The sequence below is a fragment of the Apodemus sylvaticus genome, chromosome 4, assembly GCF_947179515.1.
Source record: "Apodemus sylvaticus chromosome 4, mApoSyl1.1, whole genome shotgun sequence".
Lineage (NCBI taxonomy): Eukaryota > Metazoa > Chordata > Mammalia > Rodentia > Muridae > Apodemus > Apodemus sylvaticus.
This window is the reverse complement of record NC_067475.1, coordinates 54,328,474-54,342,009: the sequence shown is the minus strand read 5'-3', so window position 1 is coordinate 54,342,009 and position 13,536 is coordinate 54,328,474.

Genomic DNA, 13,536 nt, shown 5'->3' with positions numbered 1-13,536 from the left:
TTGTCCTGTTTTGTGCTGACATCCACAAAGACAATAACAAGCAAGTGGTGATAGTTTGCTGTTCATGAGGGCGGGGCTGCAGCTGAACCTTTCAAGGATTTGAGGCATTCTGAGATACTCTCCCAACCAAGCCTGTCACAGACGCATAGCATTTCCTAGACATCCCTATCTTCCAGTGAGTTACCCATTCAGAGAAGGGGAGTTTGAGTTCTACCTATAAGTATCCCCTGTAGACATATATTCCCTCCCACCAGTCAGTCTGTCATCTTGAAGCAGGTGCCCACATGAATCTTGGTGTGCGATATTGTTATGCAGTCAACTTAAATCTGTCAGGAGACTCCCATATCACTTAACAATCAGAGCAGTGGTGTGGAGATCTTGGTCTTTCTGGATAGCAGTCGCTGTCCACATTGGTTGATGCCAAAAAACCTTTTATCCCAGGATCCATGTATCTGATTCAGGCATTGTGCCATGCTTGGAATGGGCTCAGTTGATATGATACAAGACTGGCAGTCTGTCTCAGTTCCTATCCCTGGGTTTCCCCCTTTCCTCTGATATTGAGAGATTTCCTCTGCTCACTTCTTTGGAGGCCCTGACATCTACTGTTCTGGCAGTGTATGGGTTCCTGAAGGCAGAAGAGCCTTCCACTGAAAATGACTTCTGTTTTCACATTTACATGTCACAGAGGGGGAGGCAGTGCTAACCCGCGGCTGGAGATGAGAGAAAAGGGAACATAGACCAAATCTCATACTGTCTCTAGGTGGATGCGTTGTGCCTCAGGATGAAACTTCTATTGCCACGTGGCAGGGAACTCCACACCCAGAAGGGGTCCTTACTGTCATTTGTTTAACATAAGCAACAGATCATTCTATCCTCAGAGTATCCAAATCCCCCAGCATTCCTGGTATGTGGTAATGTGGTTTCATAGCAGACAGCTCAATAGACAGCATCCAGGTAGAAGAGCCAATGGAAGAAGAGTCCACCCCCACCCACAACCCATCTATTGGAGCTGCAACTAGAAAACAAGTCTAGAGTTGGGAAGGGGTGTATCTGGGCTGTGCTATCGAATATATACTGCATCTTTTTAATAGATATTAATAGCAATAATTTAGTACAACCTGGAAAAATACAACAAATGAAAGGAAGAAAGCAGAACGGCCAGATGGACTCCAGCTCTGACCTCACCAATTGCATGGGACTCAAACTCACCTTCTCTGAATGGGTAACTCTGTCATTTCCAAAAGACCATATGCATGATTTATTACATGGATGTGACCAGTTGGAAAATACTCTTTGTGCAGGAGTTTACAACACGCGTGTGACTTTCATCATCACGACAGAGGATAAGCATGCTCCCTATTTCACACTGTTTCCATTCAGAGGGGAAAAAGCACCTAAGATACACAGGTTGCTGTCACATTGAGAAGGCTGTTAAATAAAAACACTCCACTTTGCACAACAGTGCTTTACAAGGAGGCTTTTAAATGGTGGTACCGAGCAGTTTCCATTAGTAGAAAAGAACATTTTGTTACTTGGCTTTGAATGCCACCACCACCTGGTGGTGTACTATTTTTTTTTTTTTTTTTTGGTCTTTTTTTTTTTATTTGATATAATTTATTTACATTTCAAATGATTTCCCCTTTTCTAGCCCCCCCCCCACTCCCCGAAAGTCCCGTAAGCCCCCTTCTCTTCCCCTGTCCTCCCTCCCACCCCTTCCCAGTTCCCCGTTCTGGTTTTGCCAAATACTGTTTCACTGAGTCTTTCCAGAACCAGGGACCACTCCTGCTTTCTTCTTGTATCTCATTTGATGTGTGGATTATGTTTTGGGTATTCCAGTTTTCTAGGTTAATAACCACTTATTAGTGAGTGCATACCATGATTCACCTTTTGAGTCTGGGTTACCTCACTTAGTATGATGTTCTCTAGCTCCATCCATTTGCCTAAGAATTTCATGAATTCATTGTTTCTAATGGCTGAATAGTACTCCATTGTGTAGATATACCACATTTTTTGTATCCACTCTTCTGTTGAGGGATACCTGGGTTCTTTCCAGCATCTGGCAATTATAAATAGGGCTGCTATGAACATAGTAGAGCATGTATCCTTATTACATGGTGGGGAATCCTCTGGGTATATGCCCAGGAGTGGTATAGCAGGATCTTCTGGAAGTGAGGTGCCCAGTTTTCGGAGGAACCGCCAGACTGCTTTCCAGAGTGGTTGTACCAATTTGCAACCCCACCAGCAGTGGAGGAGTGTTCCTCTTTCTCCGCACCCTCTCCAACACCTGCTGTCTCCTGAATTTTTAATCTTAGCCATTCTGACTGGTGTAAGATGAAATCTTAGGGTTGTTTTGATTTGCATTTCCCTAATGACTAATGAAGTGGAGCATTTTTTAAGATGCTTCTCCGCCATCCGAAGTTGTTCAGGTGAGAATTCTTTGTTTAACTCTGTACCCCATTTTTTAATAGGGTTGTTCGGTTTTCTGGAGTCTAACTTCTTGAGTTCTTTATATATATTGGATATTAGCCCTCTATCTGATGTAGGATTGGTGAAGATCTTTTCCCAATTTGTTGGTTGCCGATCTGTCCTCTTGATGGTGTCCTTTGCCTTACAGAAACTCTGTAACCTTATGAGGTCCCATTTGTCAATTCTTGCTCTTAGAGCATACGCTATTGGTGTTCTGTTCAGAAACTTTCTCCCTGTACCGATGTCCTCAAGGGTCTTCCCCAGTTTCTTTTCTATTAGCTTCAGAGTGTCTGGCTTTATGTGGAGGTCCTTGATCCATTTGGATTTGAGCTTAGTACAAGGAGACAAGGATGGATCAATTCGCATTCTTCTGCATGCTGACCTCCAGTTGAACCAGCACCATTTGTTGAAAAGGCTATCTTTTTTCCATTGGATGTTTTCAGCCTCTTTGTCGAGGATCAAGTGGCCATAGGTGTGTGGGTTCATTTCTGGATCTTCAATCCTGTTCCATTGATCCTCCTGCCTGTCACTGTACCAATACCATGCAGTTTTTAACACTATTGCTCTGTAGTATTGCTTGAGGTCAGGGATACTGATTCCCCCAGATTTTCTTTTGTTGCTGAGAATAGTTTTAGCTATCCTGGGTTTTTTGTTGTTCCAGATGAATTTGATAATTGCTCTTTCTAACTCTGTGAAGAATTGAGTTGGGATTTTGATGGGTATTGCATTGAATCTGTATAGTGCTTTAGGCAAAATGGCCATTTTAACTATATTGATTCTACCGATCCATGAGCATGGGAGGTTTTCCCATTTTTTGAGGTCTTCTTCCATTTCCTTCTTCAGAGTCTTGAAGTTCTTGTCATACAGATCTTTCGCATGTTTGGTAAGAGTCACCCCAAGATACTTTATACTGTTTGTGGCTATTGTGAAGGGGGTCATTTCCCTAATTTCTTTCTCAGCCTGCTTATCCTTTGAGTATAGGAAGGCCACTGATTTGCTTGAGTTGATTTTGTAACCTGCCACTTTGCTGAAGTTGTTTATCAGCTGTAGGAGCTCTCTAGTGGAGTTCTTTGGGTCACTTAGGTAGACGATCATGTCGTCTGCAAATAATGATAGTTTGACTTCCTCCTTTCCAATTTGTATCCCTTTGACCTCCTTATGTTGTCGAATTGCCCGAGCTAGTACCTCAAGTACAATATTGAAAAGATAAGGAGAAAGGGGGCAGCCTTGTCTGGTCCCTGATTTCAGTGGGATTGCTTCAAGTTTCTCTCCGTTTAGTTTGATGCTGGCTACCGGTTTGCTGTATATTGCTTTTACTATGTTTAGGTATGGGCCTTGAATTCCTGTTCTCTCCAAGACTTTAAGCATGAAAGGATGCTGAATTTTGTCAAATGCTTTTTCAGCATCCAATGAAATGACCATGTGGTTTTGTTCTTTGAGTTTGTTTATGTAGTGGATTGTATTGATGGATTTCCGTATATTGAACCAACCCTGCATTCCCGGGATAAAGCCTACTTGATCATGGTGGATGATCGTTTTGATGTGTTCTTGGATTCGGTTGGCAAGAATTTTGTTGAGTATTTTTGCATCGATGTTCATAAGGGAAATTGGTCTGAAGTTCTCTTTCTTTGTTGGATCTTTGTGTGGCTTTGGTATCAGCGTAATTGTGGCTTCGTAGAAGGAATTGGGTAGTGTTCCTTCTATTTCTATTTTGTGGAATAGTTTGAAGAGTATTGGTGTTAACTCTTCTTTGAAGGTCTGGTAGAATTCTGCACTGAAACCATCTGGTCCTGTGCTTTTTTTGGTTGGAAGACTTTCTATGACTCCTTCTATTTCTTTAGGCTTTATGGGACTGTTTAGATGGTCTAGTTGGTCCTGATTTAATTTTGGTATTTGGTATCTGTCAAGGAAATTGTCCATTTCCTCCAGATTCTCCAGTTGTGTTGAGTACAGGCTCTTGTAGTAGGATCTGATGATTTTTTGGATTTCCTCAGTTTCCGTTGTTATGTCTCCCTTTTCATTTCTAAGTTTGTTAATTTGGATACTTTCTCTGTGCCCTTTGGTCAGTCTGGCTAAGGGTTTATCTATCTTGTTGATTTTCTCAAAGAACCAGCTCCTAGTTTTGTTGATTTTTTGTATGGTTCTCTTTGTTTCTACTTGATTGATTTCGGCCCTGAGTTTGATGATTTCCTGCCTTCTACTCCTCCTGGGTGAAATAGCTTCTTTTTGTTCTAGGGCTTTCAGGTGTGTCATTAAGTTGGTAATGTATTCTCTCTCCATTTTCTTTTTGGAGGCACTCAGGGCTATGAGTTTTCCTCTTAGCACTGCTTTCATTGTGTCCCATAGATTTGGGTATGTTGTGTTTTCATTTTCATTGTGTTCTAAAAAGTCTTTAATTTCTTTCTTTATTTCTTCCTTGACCAAGGTGTCATTGAGTAGAGTATTGTTCAATCTCCACGTGTTTGTGGGTTTTCTGTTGTTTCTGTTGCTATTGAAGACCACTTTTATTCCATAGTGATCAGATAGGAGGCATGGGATTAGTTCTATCTTTTTATATTTGTTGAGGTCTGTCTTGTGACCAATTATATGGTCGATTTTGGAGAAGGTACCATGAGGTGCTGAAAAAAAGGTATATTCTTTTGTTTTAGGATAGAATGTTCTATATATATCAGTTAAATCTAATTGGTCCAAAGCTTCAATTAGTTTCATTGTGTCCTTGTTTAGTTTCTGTTTTCCTGATCGGTCCATTGAGGAAAGTGCAGTGTTGAAGTCACCCACAATTATTGTGTTAGGTGCAATGTGTGCTTTGAGTTTTAATAAAGTTTCTTTTATGAAAGAGGGTGCCCTTGCATTTGGAGCATAGATGTTCAGGATTGAGAGTTCTTCTTGTTGTATTTTTCCTTTGACCAGCAAGAAGTGTCCCTCAGAGTCTCTTTTGATGACTTTGGGTTGAAAGTCAATTTTATCTGATATTAAAATGGCTACTCCAGCTTGTTTCCTGAGACCATTTGCTTGTAAAATTGTCTTCCAGCCTTTTACTCTAAGGTAGTGTTTGTCTTTGACCCTGAGGTGTGTTTCCTGTAAGCAGCAAAATGTAGGGTCCTGTTTACGTATCCAGTCAGTTAGTCTGTGTCTTTTTATTGGGGCATTGAGTCCATTGATGTTAAGAGATATTAAGGAATAGTGATTGTTACTTCCTATCATTTTTGACGTTATTTTTTAAATTTGATTGCTTAACTTATTTGGGTTTGATGAAAGGTTACTATCTTGCTTTTTTCAGGGTGGAGTTTCCCTCCTTGTATTGGTGTTGTCCTCCTATTATCCTTTTTAGGGCTGGGTTTGTGGATAGATATTGGGTGAACTTGGTTTTGTCGTGAAATATCTTAGTTTCTCCATCTATGGTGATTGAGAGTTTTGCTGGATATAGTAGTTTTGGTTGGCATTTGTGTTCTCTTAGAGTCTGCATGAGATCTGCCCAGGACCTTCTAGCCTTCATAGTCTCAGGTGAAAAGTCTGCTGTGATTCTGATAGGTCTTCCTTTATATGTTACTTGGCCTTTTTCTCTTACTGCCTTTAGTATTCTTTCTTTGTTTAGAACATTTGGTGTTTTGATTATTATGTGACGGGAAGTATTTCTGTTCTGGTCCAGTCTGTTTGGAGTTCTGTAGGCTTCTTGTATATTCATGGGCATCTCTCTCTTTAGGTTAGGGAAGTTTTCTTCCATAATTTTATTGAAGATATTTGCTGGCCCTTTAAGTTGTAAATCTTCACTCTCATCTATGCCTATAATCCTTAGGTTTGGTCTTCTCATTGTGTCCTGGATTTCCTGGATATTTTGGGTTACAAGCTTTTTGTACTTTGCATTTTCTTTAACTGTTGAGTCCATGGTTTCTATGGAATCTTCAGCATCTGAGATTCTTTCTTCTATCTCTTGTATTCTGTTGTTGATATTTGCATCTCTGTCCCCTGATTTCTTCCCAAGGCTTTCTATCTCCAAAGTTGTCTCCCTTTGAGTTTTCTTAGTTGTTTCTACTTCTGATTTTAGATCCTGGATGGTTTTGCTTAGCTCCTTCCCTTGCATGTTTGTGTTTTCCTGTAATTCTTTAAGAGATTTTTGTGTTTCCTCTTTCATGAGCTCAGCCTGTTGACCAAAGTTCTCCTGTATTTCTTTAAGAGATTTTTGTGTTTCGTCTTTCATGACCTCAGCCTGTTGAGCAAAGTTCTCCTGTATTTCTTTAAGTGTTTTTTGCATTTCCTCCTTGTTGGCTTTTGTATTCTCCTGGATTTCTTTCAATGATTTTTGTGTTTCCCTTGCAAGGGCTTCTAACTTTTGATCCATTTTCTCCTCAATGTCCTTCATGTGTTCCTGTACCAGCATCATGACCAGTGATTTTAAATCCAAATCTTGTTTTACTGGTGTGATGGGGTATCCAGGACTTGCTGGTAGAGGAGAATTTGGTTCAGATGTTGCCATATTGCCTTGATTTCTGTTAGTGACGTTTCTGCGTTTGCCTTTTGCCATCTAGCTCTCACTGGTGTTACTTGGTCTTGTCAGTGCTGGACTCACCAGTGCAAGCTGCCCCTTCCCCGTTGGCCTCTGGTGCACAGCTTACACTCTGCACTGCCTATAGACAGGGTGCTGTTGTCCAGGCTGTTCAGATCCCGAAGCAGGCACCTGAAGGCTCCCGCTGGGGCCCGCAGGATTTATTGGAGCACACCGACTTCTCCCAGCTGGCCGCCCGGAAGCCCCCACTAGCCTCTTGAGGGACCTGGAGATGTGGCGGCCACCCAGGCTGATCTGAAGCGGAGAGAGTTGAGCTGGGGGCTTCTGCCTGAGGCCTTGCCCCAGATTGTGTCTGTGGACCAGGTGGAACCCGTGTGCACCCCCAGGGAGCTCCGAAGGTGAATGTTGCTGTGACCTCCCCTCTGCTCCGCTCACTCCGCTGGGCAGCCGATTTCCCCAACCGGGCTGGCGCACACTAGGTTAGCCTTGTCGCCTGGGCCCTGAGTCCAGGCAAACGCCTGGGAGGCCAAGGTCCGAGCAAAGTTCCCCTAGGGCTATGTCTGTTATTTGGGTCCGCCAGGTGACCCGGATGGCGGGCGTGCGCGTCCGCGCTCCGCGAAAGCACCGGGAGAGTCTGTTGTGCTAATAACCTCCTGGGCTGGTTGACACACAGATGGCCCACCAAGCCGCCCAGTTCTTGGGGTCAGTCCTGTGCCTTTTGGGGCCTAGACCCCCGTTTTGTTAGCCTCAGGCTACGCTTGTTAGCAGTCTCTGCCCTCCCGAGCACTCTGGCTCCTGTAGGCAAAATGGCGGCGCGTGCACCGGCCGGGGCAAAAAAAAAAAACTCCTGGCTGGGTTGGCGCCCCGATGGCCACTCGAACAGCCCAGGGCCTGGGTGCAGGCCAACGCCCGTCTGGCTCAGACCCCTGCGGTGTTGGGTCTAGGATTATGTTTGTGTACCTCAGTCTGACTGATCTCTGGAGCCCGGGATCAAGATGGCGGTGAGTCTCTCCTGACTGGCGGGCAGCCGAGTTCTGAAGTGGCTTCCGTGCAGCGAAAGGCTCCGCAGAACCGCAGTTGCTTGCCGCCCGGCTGGTCAGCGAAGGTCAGTGGTCGTGGGCGCAGGGCCTAACTGGACCCTGTGTCGCCTTGGTTCCACTGCTGATGGCCCTTCAGCTGGAGCAGCCACTGCTACCGCCGCCGCCGCCGCCCGAATGAATGGTGTACTATTTATTCTATTAATTTACCGGGCATTAACAGAAGTTTTGGACCATGAAGCTCTGTTATAGTTGGCTGTAGAAACGCTTATTTTTAAAAGCTTGTTATTTAAAAGCAACATTCAGTCATTGTACATATTTATGCGAGCCAATGTGGACTCCACAGTTATTTCTTGAGGCCGCTGAGGTTTGTCACTGCACGCAGCGTCAGTGGCCTCTGTGTTCCACTAGGTGGCAGACTTCTCCCAGCGAGCGCCGGAGCCTGTTGGTACCTGGGAGAGAACAAAGCCTTCCAACTTTGCTTTTTCCCTTGGCTTTGACCTGGAAAATCACTGGGCTACCTTGGAGGCCGGATTTAGACTTCCTGCTCAAACCACCGTTACCCTATTTAGAGGAGTGAAATTAGGGTCAGCCTGTTACCATTCCAGGAGCGGAGACAGAGAAGCCTTTCATGTGCTCTTCTGAAGAGAAGGGCTTGTTCTTGCTTTTAACGATATTCTCCCCAAACCAGAAAGATGGTGTATTTTAAAGGTGAAATTAAACATGATCGAAAGAACAAACAAGGCTGCTGATGCAACGAGTTGTGGGCACATGTTCACAACCTGGAAAATATTGCCGGGATATTTATGTGGGTAAATATTTTTTTTCATTTCCCGAAATCAGTTGAGAAGTGTCATTGTAACTCAAGCTTATGACACAGTGTGGAAATGAAAATTAAAAAAAAAAAAAAGCAATAAAATGCTCCCAAAATTTAATTTTCTCTGATTCTTTTTTTTTGGGGGGGGGGGTAGGGTTTCTTTTCTTTTCTTTTTTTTTTCCCTATAGGAGTTGTCATCATTGATTTTGTGGAGTTTTACATGAAATAAAAATCGAGGGGTCAGGGAATGGCACTGTGTAAGTATGAGGACCTGAACCCAGACCCCAGCACCCAGGCCCAGCTGCAGACACAGCCAGATCCCTAGGGCTGACCAGCCAGTTCAGCTGAATCTTCGAGCTGCAGGTTCAGCGAGAGACCTGTTTCAAAAACTAGGGTGAAGAACAATTGAGGAAGAAAGACATCAGTGTTGACGTGTGGCCTCCACACACATGTGCACACACAGCCTGCGTTCCCATAGCTATAGTGAAATAAAAAAGGACTTTCGCATTAATAGATACTTGCTGCGTGCGTACCTGGAGGAATTCAGTTAGAAAATCACACAGCTCAAATTGCATCATGACGTTCACCTGGAATTCCTTTTGGTTCAATAAATAAGTAGAAACAGAAATTTCTGGGAGCTAGGTGTGTGCGTGTGTGTGTGTGTGTGTGTGTGTGTGTGTGTGTGTGTGGTGGGGGGCGGGGGGGGTACTTGGGAATTGGAGGCAGATTAAGAACTCAAGGTCATTTTTGGCTAGGTATCAAGTTTGAGGCCAAACTTGTGATACAAAACAGTAACAACAAATAACAATAGCAGACAGACAAATGGACAGACAAACACAAAAATAAACCCCTTCACTGCCACCACATACACATTTTGATCAGAAAGTAAAAAACCATAGAAATTGGCATGCGAGAGAGAAATGCCAGGTTCTGACATCATGATGGATTTGATACCAGGGTGGCCACCCAGGTCTCTTACGCAGCTGCCTTCCAAAGACAGGAATGGAGGACGGGTGTAAGGAGGAAGGTGTAGGTGCAGGCCTGCGCCTGCCTGTGTCTTCCTCCTTCCTCTCATTCTCCTGTTGTTTTGACTTTAATTCTAAGGCCCGGGGATTAGACCTAGGGCCTTGTGCCTGTCAGGCAAGCAGTCTGCCACTGAGCTATAGTCCCACGCAGCTCTCTCTGCCCCACACCCCAATCCCTGCTCCCCTCCCCCCCTGGTCCCACTACAGAGAGCAACTCTCCATTCTCCTGGCCCGGCCCCGCCTCCCAAGTGCTAGAATTAAAGTGTCAGCCAGTGCACCAGGGACTGTCCACTTGTCTGCTAAGTAACCATTACAACTTTCAGAGAGAAAGCCAGGGTGCTAGGCCGGTCGGTCAGCTGTTCCACCTCCTTAGCCCTGCCATGTTTTCAGTTTCAGTTCACAGGAAAAAAATATGAATCTGTGCTTGCTGTGGAAATACCCAGAGGAGGGAGAGCTGAGAATGAGTGCTTTTCTGTAGTGGGAAGACATTCTCAGCAAAAGATCAATATTTAAAAGTCGTAAAAGGTTTTAATCAACGTGAGAAATCAAAGATTAGAAAAGATTAAAGTGATGGTGAGCAAAGAGGCTAGGGTATATTTCATACACCCCAGCTTTAATTATTATTTATTTTAATATTGGAATATTGTCTGTGTATGATACCCAAACTGCTTAACATTTAAACGTTAATTAATACTAGTTATTTTTAACTTCCTAGCACAGTGGTCTGGAAACAACCACACCAGAACTACCTAGAGTGTTCCCCCCCCCCCCCCCAGACAGGGTTTCTCTGTGTAGCCCTGGCTGTCCTAGAACTCACTCTGTAGACCAGGCTGGCCTCGAACTCAGAAATCTGCCTGCCTCTGCCTCCCAAGTGCTGGGATGAAAGGTGTGTGCTACCACCACCCGGCTAGAGTGGTTTTAAACAACAACAACAACAGCAACAACAACAACTGTTAGCATTTTGTCTAAGTTCTGCCCCACAGTTACCCAACAGGGCCTGACTCACTATAAAAGGGGCTGCTTGCCCCTCTGCTCTCTGTTCTCAGCCCCTTCTCCCTCTCTCCATTCCCCTCACCCCTGTTTCTCCACGTGTTCATGGCCCCTCTCCTCTCTCTCTCTCTCTCTCTCTCTCTCTCTTCCTCTCTCTCTCTCTCTCTCTCTCTCTCTCTCTCTCTCTCTCTGTTGTTTGCTGTTTCTACTACTCTCTCAACTCCCCTCCCCATGCCCTGAATAAACTCTATACTATACTATACTATACTATACTATTCTATACTATTCAATACTATACTATTCAATACTATACTATTCTATACTATACTATTCTACACTATACTATTCTATACTATACTATTCTATACTATACTATTCTATACTATACTATACTATTCTATACTATACTATTCTATAGTATACTATACTATACTATACCATCTTGTGGCTGGTCCCTCAGGGGAAAGGGACGCCTCAGCATGAGCCCTCGGAGGTACACCCTTCCCCCATACCTGACTACACCTCCACCAAACATATTCCTTTTCTTTTTACCTTCTTACACAACAACAACAAAACAACCACAGCAACAACAACATCTAGCTAAGGTAGCCTAGGGAATTGGTTAAACACCCAATCAAATATTCAATCCAATGCTCAATCCTCATGTGTTAGCACCCCACCCCCAATGTTCTTGGATTATTGGCAAGTGACAACACACCCAGCTGGTGGCAGGTGGCTTTTAAAACTCTTATATCCCAGAGCAAAGGCATCTGAAGATGGAAGGCAGTCTGACACCCCTGGTGATCCCAATGTTGAGCCAGGGAGGAGAGTCCCTGACAATTGCTTTCTCTCTGAACGTTGTGTGCACAGATCTGTAGTTTGGATCAGATAACTGTAAATGAAGCACAGTGTTTTTCAGTGCCCTTCTGGGAAGCAGACTGGTTAGAGATGGGGTGGGCAATTGTTGAGTTAAGGGTGAGTCTGGGCTTTTGGCTCAAGACAGAATGAAAAAGTTGTCTGTCATGCAGATGGAGGGGCAGTGTGACTATCAAGGTGGGTGGAGCAGAGACCCTGAGAATTGGGTTTTGGATATAAAAAAACTGAATTGAGGCCGAAACAGGAATATTGAGAGGCTGAAACCAAGGCTGCATAGCTAGCTCTCCTCCTTCCCTTCTTTTTTCTTTTTTCTTTCTTTCTTTCTTTCTTTCTTTCTTTCTTTCTTTCTTTCTTTCTTTCTTTCTTTCTTTCTTTCTTTTTTTCTTTTTTTTTTTTTTTTTTTTTTTTTTTTTGTTAAACCACCTCCAGGTGGTTCTTATGCAATCAAGTTTGGAGCCACTGTGTTAGCAATTGGAAAAAGAGGAAAAAAAAACCTGGTAAAAATCATTAGAAAATCAGGTCAACATTTCAGGCCAGCAGCTGTGGAATTCTAAATGCACCATTTGGCAGCCATGAGCATCTAAATGCTAGAGGTGGTGGGTAAGGATGGTGACTGGCCTCTAGTAGGAGGTGAGAGAGTGGGGAAGAGGGAGTTAGGTGAAGAAGGGCAGCTAGCTGCCCCGCTGAGGCATCGCTCCCTGTAGGTGAGGACTGAGAACAAGTCTGGTGCCCCCCCCCCTCCACCCCCATTCCCTCTCCTTCCAGACCTGGGCTTATTAAGGCTGTGTTCCCAAGGTGATTCTCTGGGGCCAGCGGGCACTTGGTACGCAGCAAGAAGGTAGCTCTGAAAATCCATCGCGGAAGAACACTAAGGTCAGCTCTCAGAGAGTCCGGACTGAACGGCCCATTTAGGATTCCACGTGACCAGGAGACTTCAGGGAGCCATACGCAGCCACAAACACGAGAGAATGAAGACACAGCTCAGATCTCCTGCGTGCTGGATATTTTATATTATGATTTATACCAGTAGCAATATTATAGTTATGAAGGAGCAACAAAATAATTTTATGAGGGGTCAGAAAGGTTGAGAACCACTGGTGGAGCGGAATCTCAAACACCAAGTGGACGACATAGTGGGGTAGGCAAACACTAAGGAGCCTCCGAGTATCCTGGAGGCAGAGTGGTGACCTATATTTCCTTGTGACGACTTTAACTCAGTCTCAATGAAGTCTAGTGAGGGTGGGCATGGCTGTTTTCAAAGGGCAGGAATAGGATGAGCGGAAGGGACACTTTTCAAAGAGGGCCGTGTAGAAATCACTACAGTACATGCTTGGAAAGAGTGAAAGGAAATTCAACATTGTAAAACACGGAGGTTGTGCCTTTTAAACGAAGAATAGCCAATTAAATGGTTACGTAATATCTCATTAGTCATTGAATTACCCCTGGTTGTATGTACTGTTTCCCTAAAGTTAATCTTCATGCCATTTATGAAGGAATGAATCAAATTTCATGAAAAGAAATCTGGCCTCTTTATTTAAATGCACAGGAAGAGGAGTCTGGACCGAGACTCTTTCTGTGGCTTAGTATTTTTCAGTTTCAACTTAATAAAGAGGAGCCTGAGGCATGAGAAAAGAGGTCAGGTTTTTTTTCTTTTCCATTTGAGGTCCAGAAATAGCCTAGAAAGAAGTGGCCAGAGGTAGACAATTGTAAAGAAGCAACCCAGAAAATCCTCTGTTACTGAGGACAGGTTGTAGCGAGTGCTCATGGTTCCAACAACAATGTAGCCATTAACTCGAAATAACTGAATGCACCGCTGGAGAT